The sequence below is a fragment of the Cavia porcellus genome, unplaced genomic scaffold (genome assembly GCF_034190915.1).
Source record: "Cavia porcellus strain 051 isolate PalLab524CR breed Dunkin Hartley unplaced genomic scaffold, mCavPor4.1 scaffold_25, whole genome shotgun sequence".
Lineage (NCBI taxonomy): Eukaryota > Metazoa > Chordata > Mammalia > Rodentia > Caviidae > Cavia > Cavia porcellus.
This window is the reverse complement of record NW_026947508.1, coordinates 5980144-5995705: the sequence shown is the minus strand read 5'-3', so window position 1 is coordinate 5995705 and position 15562 is coordinate 5980144. Positions and strand designations below refer to the sequence as shown.

General features: G+C 41.9%; 1 protein-coding gene across 23 annotated transcripts in view; it reads right to left on the bottom strand.

Annotated features, from left to right (window-relative positions):
• Positions 1-15562, bottom strand: part of Kif1b (kinesin family member 1B) — a 140647-nt gene that overhangs the window by 101678 nt on the left and 23407 nt on the right. The gene's annotated exons all lie outside the window — the stretch shown is intronic.

The following is a 15562-nucleotide window of genomic DNA, read 5'->3' as shown; positions in this document are numbered from 1 at the left end:
CCTTGCAAGCAGGCAGTCGTGAGTTCAATTCCTGGTACCGATAAAAAGGAAAAAGACAAAAAAGACAAACAAACAAAAAAAAAAAGAGGTACCACACTTTAAAGAGGAAATTCAAATAGGCAACTTTAAGGAAAATCAGACCGGGCTGGGGATTTAGCCCAGCTGCATAAGCGCCTGCCTTGCAAGCAGGCGGTCGTGAGTTCGATCCCCGGTACCGATAAAAAGGAAAAAGACAAAAAAAAAAAAAAAAAAAAAAAAGAAAAGAAAAATCAGACCAATAACATTCATTGTGTAAGAGTCATGGATTTAGCTCAGCGGCATCAGCGCCTGCCTGGCAAGCGCAAGGTCATGAATTCAAGGTCATGAATTCGATCCCTGGTACCAAAAAACAAACAAACAAAAGAAAAACATTCATTGTGTTTCCAGAATTGAGAACAGAGCCTGGCACACAGCAAATTCTCAGTAAATATTTTGCAGCTGAGAATTTATCTGCCCTAGGTATGTTAACAGTCAAGATTTGGAAATGGACCATGTTGCTATTTCAAGGCATCTCATAAGACTTCAAATATTTCAACACATCCAGTACTGCATTAATCCAACCACAACTGGAAACAAATTCTTTCTAAAGGTCTTGCTGTCTACTTCAGAAAAGCATTTGTTAATGAAGTATTCACTGCAGTCTTATTTCTGAAATCCACAGCTGACAATAACAAATACGTAAGTTATTTCACATATACATGTGTGTATGTAGCTTATGCATGCTCCTACAGTGGAATCACAGACCACTAAATCATCTGTAGAATGTTATAAACAGAAAATTATTTTTGACTGAAGAGCATGAAGTCCCTCCCACTGCCCATCATAAAAGTGATTTCTCATGTAAGCGATCCTGCCATACTATGCTTCGGAGACCCCTGTGAATGCGGAAGCTTAATCTCTTCCCTTCTTTCTCACAAAGCTTTAGCTTCTTGTATTTCGTGTGGAACAAAATCTTTATAACATGTGGTCATGAAATCTCAAAGAGTGGACATCTAAACCAATCCACTTTGCTACAGCAGGGCGATCAGTGAGATCAGGATTAAAAAATAAATCCATCCCAGGCAGCTGCTGCTCAGGACACAAATAGCAACAGTTGCTATGGTGCTTAGTTCTCCCGCTGAATTCCACTGTGTAAGGCACACACTTATGTTCCAACCTCAAATGCTGACAAGAGTATTAATAAGGCTCACATTGCACACAAGCATGTGACAAGGGGACACGTTCTAGAAAGAACATCTCCAACACACAAATGGTAATATAAGCAAAGAAGCACACTTCTAACCAAAGGTACAACACACAAGATTTAAATAACAGTAACACCATGTTCAGGCAGCGATGACTCTTGAGCATAAGGACTTTCTGTTTATTAACCTTTTTACTCTCCCAGCCACACATGAGGCAGATGTTTTCCTCCCCACTCCAGATGCAAAGAGAAGCTAAATCACTTGCCCATGGTTGCAGACCTAGTTAGCTAGCAGCAGACACAGTATCTGCAGCAGGAGCGTTAGGCTCCAGAGTGCACAGACTTAGCCAAGGCATCACCATCTAGGTGCTCATTCTCTATACCACTGGTTGCCATGGCAAGGAGCAGGATGGCATTTTTACACATATATATGTACGTGTATATATGGGTATGGCTACCATCCTAAAATTAAACCACAAACACTGCTTAAAACTCTTTAGAGCCAGGCGTGGTGGCACACATCTCTAATGTCAGCACTCAGGAGGCTGAGGCAATAAGGTCTGTTTAGCTACACAGAAAATTTGAAGCTAACTTGGAATAGACAGCAAGCCACAAATTACCTTGAAATGAAATACTGATATGAAATATTTCCTAATAAAAATTTTAAAACCCCAGAATTTTACAAAGGAAAAGATTCTTCTAAGAATAAAATGTTGATGACAGCATTACTTATCAGAACCCTTTAAAGACTGAACACACTCCAAGCACGGTGGTGCACATCTGTAATTCCAGCCACTGAGAAACTGAGGCAGGAGGCTCGAAGTGAGTTTGAGACCAGCGGGAGCTACACAGTGAGACTTTGTCTCAAAAAAAAAACAAAAGTAAATAAATACCAAACATACCACACTCTTACTTCTATGGACAATTAGTTACTTTTTTCAAATATACCAAAAGAATTTTTCTTTCTGAACTAATAATGCTTAAGTTCCGACTCAGTACCTTTAATCCAGTTCAGAAATAATAAGAGATAGTATGTTATAGAACATAGCACTTGGAGGGGCTAGGGATTTAGCTCAGCGGCATAAGCTCCTGCCTTGCAAGCAGGTGGTTGTGAGTTCTATCCCAGGTACTGATGAAAAAGCCAAAAAAAAGAAAGAATACAGCACTTGGAAAAAATGACCAGTATCAGTACCTGTAGTCTGACATGTCTTTTAATATTCTGCATGCATGAAGAACAAAGAACGAATAGTACACTTAGGTGTTTTCTGTGACTCTGCCTATTACTGTAATTCTGAGTGATTTTAAATTTGAGGTATGGGCTGGAGATGTAGCTCAGCAGCACTGTGCCTGTCTGGCAAGCATGAGGTCATGATTTTGATCACTGTACCAAAGCAAATAAAATAAAATAAAGTTGAGGTAATACCTGGACCAGGAATGGCAAACATTTTAGATATCAAGTGCCAATCTACAACCCCAAATCCACTTGTTTATTGCAAAATGCCAACACTCCCATTAAGCCTGGAGACTGCAGTTTCAGTTTAGAAAAAACAACTACTTTAACCTCTTTTGTTTCAAAAGAAAAACACAGTAACATATGTGCTATAGGTTTACCATCACTGACTTAGGCGTTACAGAATTAAGTAAGTAAAGCACTATACAAATGTTACATTTTTTAAGATAGCATTTTTTAAATCTTGTTTTAAACTCTCTCAATACTTGCTGGTATGAAATGATACTTCAATGGTCTTTAAACCAAAGCAAGAAAATTTTTGTCCACTAATTAAGTAAATGACAGCATAAAATAAGAATGTTACTTCTTGGCAAGAGTCAAAGTAAAACATTCGTGTCCTTTGGTAGCTGTGTGTGAGATCTCTGCTTTGCCTAACAGTCACGAGTCCCTTAAACGCAAAGCACACATCTCACGGCTGCTCCCCATCGGCCTCCACCACGCTGGCACGCAGACAAACCCCTCTGTGTGGGGTATCATTTGAATTTGGCTGAACACTACCATTTTCCAAAGAACAAAAGGCACAATCAGAACAGTGAATGTCTGTGCAACGCAAACATAAAACGTCAGTAGATTTTATCAACTTTCCAGAAAGAGTAGAGAAAAACAGAATTACTGAAAAACTGGGTAAACACACAGTGGGGGGTTGGGTCTGGGGATGGAAGGTGCTTTTGGAGATTGAAGCCAGGGCCTTGTGTTGAGCTAAATCTCTAGCCTTTCACTTTTTAAAATGTTGACTCAGGGTCTCTGAAATCACTGAACAGCCCAGGCTGGGCTTGAACTTATAACCCTCTTACCTCGGCCTTCCCGAGTGCTGAAATCATACCCATGCCTAGTTTAAGCAGTGGTTCTTGTATCAAAGTCAACTGCACTTAAAACATAGTATAGAGCTTCTAATTTATTTCTCAGAAAGCACGCAGGTTAGACTAGGGTTATAGTAATCAACAAATAACCAACATACAAGCCTTATTTTCCCAAGGTTAAAGCTGTTCCCACCACAGCACCCATCTCCACGATGGCGCGCTGCCAGCAAGCAGGCTTCAGCAGGACACATCACCATTTGTCCACAAGAAAGGGATCCAGCCGTACTTTTTTGAGAGCTGGAGTCAGAACGTAACCCTTTTCAGCACTGTGGAGTTTGTACTGCCGCTCTCCTCAAGGCCCCTTTCCCATCTTCTGCACCTGAAGGCTCCTCTGCCTGAGGGTTCCCTGCACATCTGGTACGGTATACCCTGGTGCTGCCCAACCCCACGACTGCCTTTTCACAGACGCTCTTGGAGTGGCCTGAACTTCCTTCTCACCCGTCCACAGCTGATCTGTCCCTCAGCTTCCTTACAGTATGTCCAGCTTCCCAGTGCTCCCCGGTGTGACCCCCCAGTGACAAGATCGCCTGTCTCCTCTGAACACTTGCAGTCTCTCCTAACTGGGGTATGGAAGGTATGTGCACGGCGGAAACACCAGCTGCTAAGAGGACTGACTTCTGCCTGCCCTCTGTTTAATAAACGACTCCTAAGAGAACTGCATCTGGCCTCAGAAACCCTTACGTCCTGGTAAGTGTGTTTTCAGAGGTGAGAGAGAAAAGTCCACGCCTTTATCAAAAGTATTTTGTCTCCTGATTCAAGACTGAACTTTCTCTTACAATTTGATCCAATATTTAATTGTTGAAAGGTAAGCAGACCTTTAACAAATTGACCTTTTCAAGGATTTTACCACTGGAGCAAGTAGAATACTGCAGAGGCTTTATTTCGATCCTGCCCTAAGTGTACAACACTATTATAGGTCCATCTATAACAGGCACATAATAAATACTGCAACCCTCATAATCTTGTATGTAAAGCGAGTGTACTAATAAGACTGTCTAATTTTACAGAACTCTTGTGAGGTTTAAAGGTTAAGCCAGGTCGGTCCAACTGAGGGTCTGCCACAAGGAACATGTTCAGAATACATTCCTGAACAAATGCCCTGAGAGTATCCCATGTTCCAAACCTGGACAATATGTGGTAAAAACAAGTCCTTGCCCTCAGGGAGCTTACATTCTAGTGAAAAAGTCAGATAATTAACAATTAGAGATAATACAATGCTGGGGAAAAAAAGCAACTGAGGATATAAAAGATGACTGCCACCACTTAAGAGATGATTTGATTAGAACTGGAACTTAAATGAAATTTAAGGTACAGCAAAACCCAATGTAGCCAAAGGATAAATGATGAAATGAACTCAGATAATTGGGCAGGGAATAACTCCATTTGGGCCTTGTATCCAAGATGAAGATATTTAGTTTTATTCTAAAAATGAGAAGTCAATGAATTATTTTAGGGAAAAGAGAGGCTGGATCTGATTTATCTTTCCAAAGCATGGCAGGCTACTCAATGATAACCAGGGCAGAGCAGGGAGACAGGAGGCTGCTGTAGTACTATGTGGACTAGAGTACAATGGTCAGAAGGGACTGGACTCAGGACAAACTGTGAAGGCCAAGACAAGCCTGCTATGAGGAAAAAGAAAAAGACATGAGTAACTCCAATACTGTTTAAGTTAAGCAATAAAAGAATGATACGGATGAATGGAGGAGGAGCCACTCTGGGAGTGGAGGGAAGGAAAGCGACAGTTCTGTGTAGCACACACGCGGGGGCCTTCCAGTCCAGCGAAGGTGGCAGGTGGGTGCACAGGGTTAGAGTTCTACTGCAGACATCAACTTGGATGCCACAATCCAAATAACCGTGACAGCCCTGGAACCGGAGGAAATCACCTCCAGCGTCTGCCTTCTCCAGAGACAGGCACGAGGACACAAGCCTGGCTGGGTGAGGAAGAACTGAAAATGGCCTGGAGGGAAGGCAGGCAGACAATCTGGAAGGTGTGGGACACCGAAGGCCAGGAGAGCCACGCTGTGTTCCCAACCGTCACCACCACGATCATTTTCGTGACTGTCTTCCGGCCTCGCTGCCCCAAGACAGTGTTTGTTCAGGCTGTCTCCTGATGTTCTCAAGCCCCTCACCTCACCCACTCCTCTATTTCTTGGCTCCAGTCACCACCCAAAGCTCGTCTGGTTTTAAGGCTGCTCTTCTGAGTCTTCCATGAATCTGAAAGGGAGCTGCAGCGTCTGAGACCTGGATATGTGTTTTCCCAGGTCCAAAGGGAAGATGAAACTTTGTTCACCCTCTCCATACCATGTTCACACCTTTCTCCCGTTACCCCTCATGCTGACGGCACACCCACTCTCTTAGGACAGCTAGAAAGCAGCACAACAGCACATCTGCATAAAGACCAAGCTGAAGCACCTCATCCACAGTACACATAAACAATGACCGCGCAGGATGACAGCACACGCCTGTAATCCCAGGCAGGAGGACTGTAAGTTTGAGGCCAGCCTGGGCACCTCAGCAAGTTTGTCTCCAAACAAAAACATAAAAAGGGTAAGGGACTTTTGTGATCACCCCTTGTCAATTCCAGTACTGCATCCGAAAACAAAACAAGGAATCACAAAATGTTTCAAAAGTCTTAATTTACTTAATTCACTGGATGGCCAGGTCCTCTTTCCTGGAGTCACTTGAAGTCAAATTTACTCTTACAAAATCTGTTAAACTCTCTAAAGAAACTGAAAGGGAAAGAGTACCCTGAAAGTCATTCCTGGAAGCTAGTATTACACTAATTCCAAAACCAGAAAAGATCTAGCCAAAGACAACTACAGGCCAATCTCTCAAATGAACATAGATGCAAAAATACTCAACAAATCCAGCAAATGGAATGCAACAAATTATCAAAAAGATCACACATCATGGCCAAACAGGATTAATCTACTGATACAAGGATGGTTCAACATATGCAAATCAGTAAATGTAATATGTCACATAAAGAGGACAAAAATCACATGATCATTCCAACAGACACAGAAGAGGCTTTTAACAAAATCCAACATTCATTCATGATAAAAACTCTGAAGAAAATAGACACAGAAGGACTTTATCTCAATCTGATAAAAGTTGTTTGTGATAAATTTACTTTCAATATTATACCAAATGGGAAAAAACATAGTTTTTCCTCTAAAGTAAGAAACTAGACAAAACTGCCCACTATCACCACTCCTGTTCAACATAGTCCTTGAAACATTAGCCACAGCAGTAGGGCCAGGGAAAGAAATAAAAGAGGTATGTATAAAACAGGAAGTTGAATTATTATTATTTGTAAATGATCCTCTGCATGGAACACCCAAAAGATTCCACCAAAGGCTCCTAGAGTTAATAACCAAGTTCAAGCAATGTAGCAAGATACAAAATCAACACATAAAACACATAAAAACAACACAAAAATCAATAGCATACACTAGATGAAGAGGATGAACATCAGTTGTACACTAGTTCACTAGTATCCTACAAACTTACTGAAAAAGAAATTAGAAAAAATGCCGCTCAGAGTAGCATCAAGAAATATTAAATACTAGAGAGTTAACCTAACCAAGGAAGTGAAAGATATCTACAATGGAAAGTATAATACTCTGAAAAAGGAAATCAAAGAGGACACCAGAAAATGTCCCATTCCTGGATAGGCAGAACCAACACAGTCAAACCAGCCACACTTCCAAAGCTGATTCACAATCCCAACCGAAAGACCATCAGCACGGCTCCCAGAACTACGGAAAACAATCCTAAAATGCATATGGTCTCAGTACACACCCTGGATAGCAAAAGCAATTCTGGCAACAAGAGCAAAGGTGGAAACATCACAATGCCAGGTTTCAAGTAATACTACAAAGCTACAGTGATAAAAACAGCATGGTAACTAGCATAAAAACACATGCAGATCAATGCAACAGAAGAGACAATGCAGAAACAACCCCAGGCACACTCCGCTATTCCATCTTTTTTATTTGTTCGCTTGTTTTCTATTTTTTAAGATAAGGTCTCACTAGTCCAAGCACCGAAGAAATCCTGTAGAAGTAGATATCTGTACAGGTAACACCTGAAAGACCAGGTTATGCAATCCTTGAGGATGAATGGCCTTAAACTCACTCTGCAGCCCAGGCTGGCTTTGAACTTGGCAGCAATCCTCCTGCGTTGGCCTCCAGTGTACTGGAATTATAGGTGCGCATCACCATGCCCAGATCAACTATTTGATCTTTAACAAGTGGCCAAAAATATACTTAGAGGAAATAATAAATGGTGTTGGACAAACTGACTATTCACATGGTAATCAGGGCCACACCCATGCATCTCATCACATGCTAATTAAAATAAAAATGAATCAAAGATCTAAATGTTAAGACAGAAACAGTCTGCTGGAAGATAAAATAGGTAAAACTTCTGAAGACATAAGCGAGACGAGGACTTTCTGAACAGAACCCTAATGGCACAAGAAACAGTATAAAGAATCAACAAATCGGACTGAACCAACTTAAAACCTGCTGCTCAGGAAGCAGCCAACGAAGTAGAGAGACAACCTATAAAACGGTGGGGGGTGGGGGGAGTTCTGCTAGCTATTCCTCAGAGCATAAAAAGAATTCAAAAAGATTAGACCCCAGTAATAAAAACCCAATCAGAAAACAGACGAGAGAAACAAATACTTTCAGAAGTACGAATGGCCAATAAACACATAAAAAGTGTTCAACATTGCTGACCATTAGAGAATTATGAATTAAAACAACTCTTGAGAGTCCACCTTACTCCAGAAATGATAGCCACCAACAAGAAATCAAATAGTAACACATGCTGGTAAGGCTTGGGGGGAGCTAGGGTTGAGGGAGGAACTGTTAGAATCAGTCGGGAAATTCCTCAAAAGACTAAACCTAGAATTTCCAACTGACCCAACTATTTCCCATCTAAGCATCTTCCACATTACCCTGCACATACACACCCCCGTTTATAGCAGCACAGTTCATAATGGCTAAACCTTGGAAGCGGCCTACTTGCCTATAAACAGATGAATGGACAGAGAGAATGAGGCATTTATACACAGCGCAGTTTTATTCTGCCTTAAAGAAGGACAAGCTTGAGTCATCTGCAGGAAAACCTGGGTCAGTCTGTAGGAGAACGGATGTATGTTGAGACCATAATATTAAGTGAAATAAATCAAACACACAAGTTTAAAAATCACACGGTTTCTCTTATATGAGAAACCCAAAACATAAAGAACAGAATAAAAATAAAAAACAAAATGAAAGATAGATAATAGGAACTAGGGAGATGGATTTTTTTTTTCCTTTTTATCGGTACCAGGGATCGAACTCACGACCGCCTGCTTGCAAGGCAGGCGCTTATGCCGCTGAGCTAAATCCCCAGCCCCTGGGAGATGGATTTTTTCAAATGAAAAGAGGATCAAAGATGGAAGGCGAGTGGGAGGGGAGGAAAGGCGCTGAGAGAGGAACCGAGATTGGTACTGTTGGCGCACACGTGCACCAGTTCCTCACCAGAAATGGACCCTGATGTCCTGCAGACGTGCTAATGAGAAACCACAACAATCCCTCAGCCCTCCTTTGCCTTCTTGTCAACTTTGGTACCTGAGCAAAGAAATGCAGAAATGTGTTCTCTACTGAACCCTAGGAAATAAGACAGTCAAAACAAGATTTGCATCAAAAGCCTTTTTACTCTCCAGAATAAATCTGTTTACTTACTATCTCAAAGCCTCTAATGTAATAATTATACTGCTGCTGGCAAACTACTAAGACTGTGCCTACATCTATAATTAAGACATCAGTATGAGAATGCTGTAACTTCATATTAACTTTTCTTACACAGCGTGTTTGGGGCTTATTAAAAACCTTAGTGACATTTTCAGTATCATCTTCCTCTTTCAAAAGCCTTCTATACCAAAACTGAAGAAAAATGGGACATCGTAAAAAATATTATGTGCCCTATTTATATTTTAAAATCCATAGACAGGCTCCTCTCCTTACAGTAATATATTTCTGGAAATATAATAAGATGGTATAAGTCACATCATCATAAAGTGGATCTGAGCAAAAGACCTACAATCATAAAGCTTAATTCTATAAAAGAATAAATTTAGATTTTAATCTTAGGAAACAGACATTTGCACCATGTGTTCACCATATACCCAACCTGAGTACTAAAAATTATACACAGTAGGAAAAAGCAACTCTTCAGTGTCACTCTGATATAAAATATGCCAGCTATAATGCTTTCAAAGTCCCAATTAACAACAACAACAAATGCTGCTCTCCCTAAGCAAATTCTGAGTAATGTTTATTAAAGAGAAATGACTTGGAAGTCCTAGATCTCTTTTAATCTATGTGGCCCAAAGGCTCCTGAACTAATCATAACCCCCACCCCGTTTTCCATGATTTCTATTAAGAGACACCGGAATGCTGCATTTCCTGTTAGACACAGACATCAGCACTGCGGCACAGAGCACTAAATCAGGAACCACAGGAGCAGCAACAGGTGGCAAACGGGAGGACAAGAGTCCGGGCTCTGGGCCAGTCTAGCTCTCCCAGTCTGCAGATGCGACAGTCCAGGCACGTGAGCCGGCATCTCTCCGCAGAGGCCTTCTCCTAGAAGTGAAGAAAATCTGAGGTCCCTTACTGTGAGAAATGAAGAATTTAAAATCCTTAAGTGCCTGAGTGCGCCTGGCACAGCTTAACTGGTTGTTGATTGTTCATCATGGTATTTTTCTGCAATAAAAGGCAATTTAAAAATAAAGATTTTTGCCTTTCTCTCTACCCATTTTGCTTTCTCTGGTTGAGTCACAATGGAAGGAACTCTCCAGTGTGAGAGCAAAACAATGTCCAAGGAAACAGTAAGTGCAGTTAAATCATTTCCTCATTGTGCGGCTCCAGCTCATCCTGCCCTTCCTGTCTCTGTGGTGCTGTGACAAAGGGCCCCTTAGGTCCTGTCCACTTCTCCACCTTCCCCGGGGGGCTGCTTCCCAACAGCCATCACTCAGCCGATGATCTAAGCACAGGCATGACAACACCAAAACCTCTGACAGCACAGTGCCTTGCAGCCTGTGCGTGCTGAATAACAAGCTTGACTGCCTGCAGACACTAGAACACCTAATTTCACACCTCTTGTTTCCACCCCTTGTATGCTCCCTGTCTTCGCCCCTGCCCCTCGGTGGTACAGCTAAGAACAGATCCTCGCCTGCTGTCGGAGCAGAGCACATCCGACAGACCGAGGCTCCCACCTGTGCCTGATGCAGGCCTGAGCAGCAGTAACCGCTCTGCAGAGGGGCCAGCTCCCATCATGGCCCTTCAAACTCCACTGAGCAGACACCAAAAGCAATCAGCGCCATGTTCCTGGGATGGACTTTTTTTTTTTTGTCTTTTTTCTTTTTATCAGTACTGGGGATTGAACTCACAACTGCCTGCTTGCAAGGCAGGCGCTTATGCCGCTGAGCTAAATCCCCAGCCCCAACTTTTTTTTTTGGCCTGGGATGGACTTTTAAAAGGGAACAATAACAACAACAGCAAAAACCACTGGTTGTGGTTCTCTCTCCTATGAGAAAGCAGCAAAAGCACTATAAAGGCAGCTTGAACACAGCTGGGGTTGCAACTGGAGCAGCCTCGAAGGGCTAGAATAGGAACACAGAACAGCGAGGAGAGAGCCACCCTTTCTGTAAGATTTTGCCCAGTTGTCTCTCTTAGCTATTTTGGTATGAAAACTATTTAAGAGGCTAAAGAATTTTAAATTCTATAATGTAACATATAGCGGCTCCAAATACACAAAAGCAAAAAGCTCCATCAAACTTAATGATAAGTTAAACATTCCCACTGAAAATAGGTAGTAAAATTAACCACAAAAGATAACTTTTCCAATGCCCTCTCAAGCCCTATACATATTTCACTGGTTCCTTACAATGACCCTGGGATAGCAGGCTGAACATTTCCTTTCTTTTTTTTTTTTTTTATTGGTACCGGGGATCAAACTCAAGACTGCCTGCTTGCAAGGCAGGTTCTTATGCCGCTGAGCTAAATCCCCAGCCTCTACATTTCCTTTCTTGTGTTTCTTGTTTTGGTGCCGTGACTGACGCTGTGCCTCCTACACACTAAGCCAACATTCCCCCACCGAGCTACACGCCAACCAGCATCTCCATTTCAGAGGCAAAGAACTTAAGCTCCAAGAGTCCAGTAACAAAGGTCAGTTAAAGCACAGTTCATTAATGCAACAGTGCCGTGGAGCTATGAAAGAGCTACATCTGGGGGGGGGGGGTTTGCTGGGGACTGAACCCGGGCTTGGTTCACACAGACTAAGCTCACACTCGGCACTGAGCTACATTACCACCCTGAAATTTAATGAGTGGCGAATGCACCCAGCAGACCATTAGGTGACAGACCAGGGACACTATGATGCTTTCACACAATGGAGGTCATACAAACTTTAGCTGTAGTTCTGAAGACAAGGGAATTATCTCAGAGTTCAAGGCAAAAAGTGGTTTGTCTTCTGTCTAAAAGGATCACACCCACTGCTGAGAACCAACTGCTGAGGCCACAGGAGAAGCAAGGAGACCAGTGAGGGGCCCGCAGATGTGCACAGCAGCCAGGTTCTAGGGTGCTCTGTGCACTGCAAGGAGAGAAGTCAGGATGATTACAAGAGTTTTGCCTTCAGCAACCACAGAGGGAGTTGCCGAGAACTGAGCTGAAGGAGACAGCAAAGGAGCCAGACTGTAAGAAGCCCTCAGGAACTCCACCTTGGGAAAGCCGAGTGTGAGATGTTCTGCAGGCCAAGAGGAAGGAAGTCAGGAGCGCACTGTCTCTCATTGACCATTCCCACCCCTCCACCCGGCCTCACATTCTTCTTCACGCCTTCCGAGGTGGGTCTCAGGCTCAAGGGTCTGAGAAGGAATTAACTAAAGTACGCTATACACCCATGGAAACCGTGTGTCTGAAGGAGACTTAAGACTGTACTCGATACACTCAGGAGTTTAATTAATACGATAGTGGGTACTTTACCATAACATATTAGTGTTAACTCAAGTGAAAAGAAAAAGAAGAATTTTTCCTGTATACATATTTACATCTTAGTTTATGTTAACTGATTCATCCATTCACTCATTGAATGTTTTTTTTTTTTTTTTGGGGGGGGGTCTTTTTCCTTTTTATCGGTACCGGGGATCGAACTCACGACTGCCTGCTTGCAAGGCAGGCGCTTATGCCGCTGAGCTAAATCCCCAGCCCCACTCATTGAATGTTTACTAAATAACAGGCATTAAGCCGTTCACTGAGAACAGACACACGGTTAAGCCGTTCACTGAGAACACACGGTTAAGCCATTCACTGGGAACAGACACACGGTCCCTACCCTCGCAGCCTTTCCCAGGAGAAAGACACACACATCCCAGTACAACCGAGAGAGCTATTTAGAATGGTATGTGCATTAAGACATGCACACTAGACTACTGGGACAAAATGGTAGGAAATACTTATTATTCAAATAGAGCACTCATGCCAGGCATGGTGTTGAACACCCATAATTCCAGGTACTTGGGAGGCTGAGGCAAGAGAATCAAAAGCTTGAGCAACTTAGTGAGACCTTGTCTCTGCACAGAAAGTGAAAAGGGCTGGGGTGTAGCTCAGTGGAAGACCGTCTCCCTGGGTTAAATCTCTAACCAAGGAGGAGGAGGAGAAGAAAAAGAGCAGGACAAGGAGAGAGAGAGAGGAAGGAGATAAATAAGAAAGCACTCATTTGAAGAAGGTCACTTCTATTGCTAAAAGACACTAAGGAATCAAACTATCTTAAAGAATTAGTTAACTGGGGGCTGGGGATTTAGCTCAGCGGCATAAGCGCCTGCCTTGCAAGCAGACAGTCGTGAGTTTGATCCCTGGTACCGATAAAAAAGAAAAAGACAAACAAACAAAAAAAGATATTTCTCAAAAGAATTAGTTAACTTCAACTTGTCCTTCAGGAAAAAAGCAAGTAGATCTAACTGGGTCAGCTTGTGGATTAACTGTAATGATATAATCTATTTATGAATGAACCAGGGGATGGAAATGCAGCTTAACAGCAGAGCACTTGTCTAGCAAGTGTAACGCCTTGGGTTTGATCCCGAGTACTAGGGGAAAAAACAAACCATAAGCCAGGTGTGATTGCACATGCCTGTAATTGCAGTACTCTGGGAAGCTGGGGCAGGAGGACTGCAAGTATAGCGGGCGCCTGGACAACTTAGTGACCCAGAGAGATCCTGTCTCAAACTAAAAAATGAAAAAAGGGATGGGGATGTAACTCAGTGCACAGGTCCTGGGAGGGGTGGGGGTGATAATAAACCAAGGATTGGGGATGCAGCTCAGTGGTGGTGAAGTGGGGAAGTGGAGTACTTCCCCACTTCCGAGCACACTTAGAGTACTTCCCTAGCATGCTTAAGAGTACTTGCCTAGCACGCTTAGAGTACCTGCCTAGCACGCTTACAGTATATCCTTAGCAAGCTTAGAGAACTTAACCTAGCATTCTTGAGGCCCTGGCTTTGAACTTAGGTACCACTAAACAAACAAACAAATTTTAAACCCATCAAAGAAGAAAACAATATTTAAAGTCATTTCCATGACATTTTCTGGTCTTCCAACTTTATGGAACCCTCTTCAGCACTATTTGCTATAGTGCATCTAGGTCAATATAAAATTTAAACTGGTTTATATCTAGAAACACTACAGATTATAATGCCTGTTGCAATTATTAAAACCTATTTTTAGGGCCAGGAATGTAGTTCAGTGGTAGAATGTTTGTGTAGCATAAGTGAGGCGCTGGGTTCAATTCCCAACACAACAAAAAATACCTGTAACTACATTTAAAAAAAAAAAAAGACTGATTTTTTTTTCCCCTTTAGACATCTGTAAAGAAACTTTTTAAAGGAAAATATTGGAATTGGGGGACACTCAACTACCTTATATTTGACAAAGGAGCTAATAAACACATTCACTGGGAAAAGCCTCTTCGATAACTGGTGCTGGAAAATCGACTTTCCACAAGTTGAAGCCTACAATGAGACCCATATTTTTCACCCTGCACTAAATTAAAATCAAAATGGATTTTACAAATCTAAACTATTAAAACATAAACACAAAATCTGCTGGAAAACAGAATAGTAGAACTCTTGAAGATGCTGGACAGGCAAAGACTTTATAAACGAAATCCTGACTGCACAGGAACTAGCCCAAAGAATCGACAATGGGATGTCATCCTATTAAAGAGAAACCACCAAGAGTGACGAGAGCCCACAGTCCAGAAAGAACGTTTTGCCAGCTGTTCCTCAAAGGACTAACGTCTAGAATATATAAAGAACTACAAAAAATAAAAAAATAAAAATCAAATTTAAAGGCCTAACCCAAAAATGGGCATCTGAAATGAAAAGATACTTCTCAGATGAAGAAGCAGAAAAAAACCAAATATATGAAAAATTGCTCAACATCACTGGTCACTCCAGAGATGCAAATTAAGGGCCCAGGATTTAGCTCACTGGCATAAGTACCTGCCTTGCAAGTGCACAGTCGTGAGTTTGATCCCTGGTACCAAAAAAAAAAAAAAAAAAGATTTACAGGTTTAAAGCAAGCCCAGGCAACTCAGTGAAACCCCATCTCAAAATACACAAACAGGCTGGCGTCACACCGCAGCAGCACAGTGACTGCCTGGCAAGCACAAGGTCGTGAGTTTGACTCCCAGTGCCACAATACATACATACATACATAAAAAGTTTTAAAATAAAGAAAGACTCAGGATATAGCACTGATTCAATTCCTAGTTTTTAAAAAAGAGTATTACATTAAATAGAAGAAAAATCCAACAAAACAAGAATTATCACATTCGTATTACAAAGGGTTTTTTTTCATATTACAAAGTTTTACATAATTGCTAAGTCATGTAGAAAAATAACTAGATTAAAATATTAGATTAGAA